Raw genomic sequence first — 3794 nt, forward strand, 5'->3', positions numbered from 1 at the left:
AGAGATTGAAACCAAGCTTCTGTTTGGAGTTATGAATTTTGAAACTTCGTCTCACTTATTTTGGGCATGTACAACAGCTCTGAATTCAGCTCTATTTTGAGTTAGTCTCATTGTCTCTGACACAACTACCCTCATTATCTGTTTCTGTGTCAATCTAGATCATCAGGAGTCTTCCTCTCCTGTACTGTTTCTCCACCCTTCCAAGCATGCTGTCTTTCTTCAGGGACTGAGCTTTGTACACAGAGTCACTATGAGTCACAGGTGACTCAATGGCATGTAACAACAACAACAACAATTAACAATTGAGAATCTCAGAATCTGTTCCCTCTTACATAAAATGATAAAATAACATCTTTACAACTGGATTTCTTGAGGATTAAATGAAATATTATATACATAAAATTTGACCAGAAATAGACACTCAACATTTGTAAATTTCCCTCCACAATGACCTATAATTTCAAAATAGTTTAGATTACATATTCTTTTTCACTACTTCTAAAATAAGTTAATAGTCAAATGTATTCTTGTCATGAAGAAGCACAGTTATTATGAGGTAAATATCACCTGAGGCTGTAAGAATTTATTAATGAGTTGAAAATATATTGTATTAATCTCTTATATATTTATTAGAGATAAAATCATTATGTCAAGAAACCCCTCTTGTATTCGTAAAGTGACCATGACATTGTATACAATAGCCTGAATTATACTTTAGAATCCTTTTTAACACAGCTCTTTCAACATCACCTTCATTGTCATTGTTTTTATGTGCTGTCTTATAGCAACTTATAGTAACCTGATGTCCAACAGCTCTGACTACCAACAATTAATTAAATTAATACATGAGGTAAAAATCTATTTGTTAGCAGTTAGGCATGCCACCAGAGCTCCCTGTCTAAAAGTCAGTGGAGGTTATTCTACAGCATCAAAAAGAGGCAATTAAATTTTATAAATAGCTAAAAATAAAAATATATGTGGATTTACTTTATCAAGTATTTCTATCCTGATAATCTTTTCTGTTCTTTATATGTTTACTTATTAGAGTACAGAAATTATTTTCTGTTAATTAGAGTTAATTTGTAGTATCATTTAGAATTCATAGATTTTACCAAGAAATACACAAAATCCTACCCAGAATTTGATTGTTGTTATTGTTAGGTGCCTTCGAGTCAAGTATGACCCTGTAAACAAAAGATCTGAACCTTGTTCTACCCACTGCCATCCTCACACTTCCTGACACAAGAGCCCATTGCAGCAGTCCACCTGGTTGAAGGTCTTCCTCTTCTCTATTGACCCTCCACCCTTCCCAGAATCATGTCCTTCTCCAAGGAATAGCACCTCTAACAACATGTCCAACGCATGTGAGGTGAAGGCCCTTCATTCTTCCCTCCAAACGCCATGTCTGTATATTCTTTTCACCATCCATGAGATGGTCATTGCTCTTCTCCATTACCACAGCTCAAAGGCCTCAATTATTTTCCTATCATCCCTATTAATTGTCCAGCTCTTAGTGCATAGAAACAATCAGACTATGGTCAGAATTTGTTACTTTAATACTTTTTCAAAGTTGAATGGAATATACAATAGAGATATTGTCAGTAACAATAAATTATTTATAAAATATATGATTGATTGTGCTAAATTATTTTCTTATAAAACCTTCCTGAATCCTTGACATTAATCTATAATTATTCCTATTGTGAAACGATTACTCTTTCTTTCTAGTATATCAAGCTTTTATTTAGAAGTGTATGCTATTTATTTGTCCTACATTTTCAAGAAAAGTAGATCCCAATGAAAAAGTTAGTTTTTTGATATGTGTTTAGATATTTTGTAAAACCATTCCAGACCTAAGGGAGCTCTGGTGGCCTAGTGGCAAGAAGCTGCACTGCAATCCCAGGGGTACGTGGTTTGATTCACCAGATATTCTGCTGGAGAGGGAGGGACAATCTCCTCCTGTAGGAGTCAGATCTGATTTAACGGTACACACACACACACACACACACACACAGAAAAAAAAAAGCCAAACCACGAAAAATAAACCAAAAGGCCAATATTCCAGGCCTAAATGTTCTTATCAACATGCCTGAAAGACTTGACCAGCATCCAATGATTCAGTATTAGCTCTGAGTTCATAGGAGTTCTGTTAGGAATATATATTTAATGGCAGCAAGTGAAATTGAACTTTAACTCTCATTAGACCTACACGTAGCTATATTGTTGTTATTGCTGTGTACTGTATAGTGGGAATTGACCCACCAGCTGATTTTTAGAGACTGTTATCACTCAAGAGGAGATGCTGTCTAGTCAGAACTCTTACCCAAGTAGGTAATCAGAAGCTGTAAATTGCATGGAATGGGAAGCCCTTTCTCTCACAGAGCAGCTGATAGGTTCACACTGAACTTTTGGGTTGGCACCTTGCTACTAGTAGGTTGTTATGTACCTTTGAGCCAGAACCAATGCATACCTGACCGTCTAGAAAATTTTCAGAGGCAACAAGTTACACGAGAAGATTGCTCATCTTTCTCCCATATAACAGTGGGTGGATTTGAACTGCAGCCCCAGAATTGTCAGTGCAACTCCTTATCAATGAACCACCAGAGCTTCCTTACCACTGGCACAGCTAGTTATATATTCTATTGTTATTATGTGCCATCAAGTCAGCTACAACTCACAGCAACCCTGTCAACAATGGCTCTTAATCTTGCCTTAACCTAAGTCAAACTCACTGTCTCTGACACCTAACACCATTGTCACAATCACCACGTCAGTTCCTCTCATCCATAAGTTTTCCTCTCTTCCCTTGACCTTGTACCCTTCCAAGCATGATGGACATCTCAAAGGCTGGCAACTCCTGATTACATGCACAAAGAATGTGATATGGAGTTTAAAAATCCTTACCTCCAAAGAGCAACTTGGTTTCATCTTCTCCATCAAAGACCTATTTTTATTCTCTCCTGGCAATCCATCGTTTATTCAATACTCTTCTCAAGCACCACAGCTCAAAGGCATTGATAATTCTTCTGTCCTTAGTCATTGTCCAGATTGCAGATGTGTAGCAAACGATTGAAAAGACACGACTTTGATCAGTTGCATCTTAGTATTTAGACTAACATTATTGTTCTTTTGCATTCTGGGGAGGTCCTCGTCAGCAGATTTTCTCAGTGCAACTCATCTTTTGATTGCCTAACTGCTGGTGCCAAGGGTGTTTGTTACAGATCCAAGAAAGATGAAATTGGTATCAATTTCAATCCTTTCTTCATCTCTCTTGATAGCGCCTATTGGCCTGGTGGTAATGATTTTTGCTTTCCTGATATTATGATGCAATCCATACTGAAGGCTATAATCCCTGACCTTCTGCAGAAAGCACTTCAAGTCCTCCTCAGTTTCAGGGAGTAAAATTCTGCATAATGCAGAATGCCAATGACTCTTCCTTCTGTCCTGAAACCACACATTTCTTCATAAAGTCTAGCCTCTAGAATGTTCTGTTCAGCATATACATTGAGAATATATGGAGGAAGATAAACACATGACACTCTTTTCTTAATTTTGAACTATTCACAGTGTTTCCTTGTTCTGTTTAGGCAACAGCTTCTTGGTCTAGGTATAGGTTTCAATAAGCACAATCATGTGTTCTGGAACTCCCATTCTTCCCAATGTGAGTCACAATTTGTTGTAAACTACACAGTCAAATGCCTTTGTGTGGAAAAATTAAAATAAAACCTTTGCATAGTAGAGATAGCATGAATAGACATCCTTCTGGTACTCTCTGCTTTCAGCCAAGATCCATC

The sequence above is a fragment of the Elephantulus edwardii genome, unplaced genomic scaffold (genome assembly GCF_000299155.1).
Source record: "Elephantulus edwardii isolate Elephantulus edwardi_28Jun2011 unplaced genomic scaffold, EleEdw1.0 scaffold00018, whole genome shotgun sequence".
Lineage (NCBI taxonomy): Eukaryota > Metazoa > Chordata > Mammalia > Macroscelidea > Macroscelididae > Elephantulus > Elephantulus edwardii.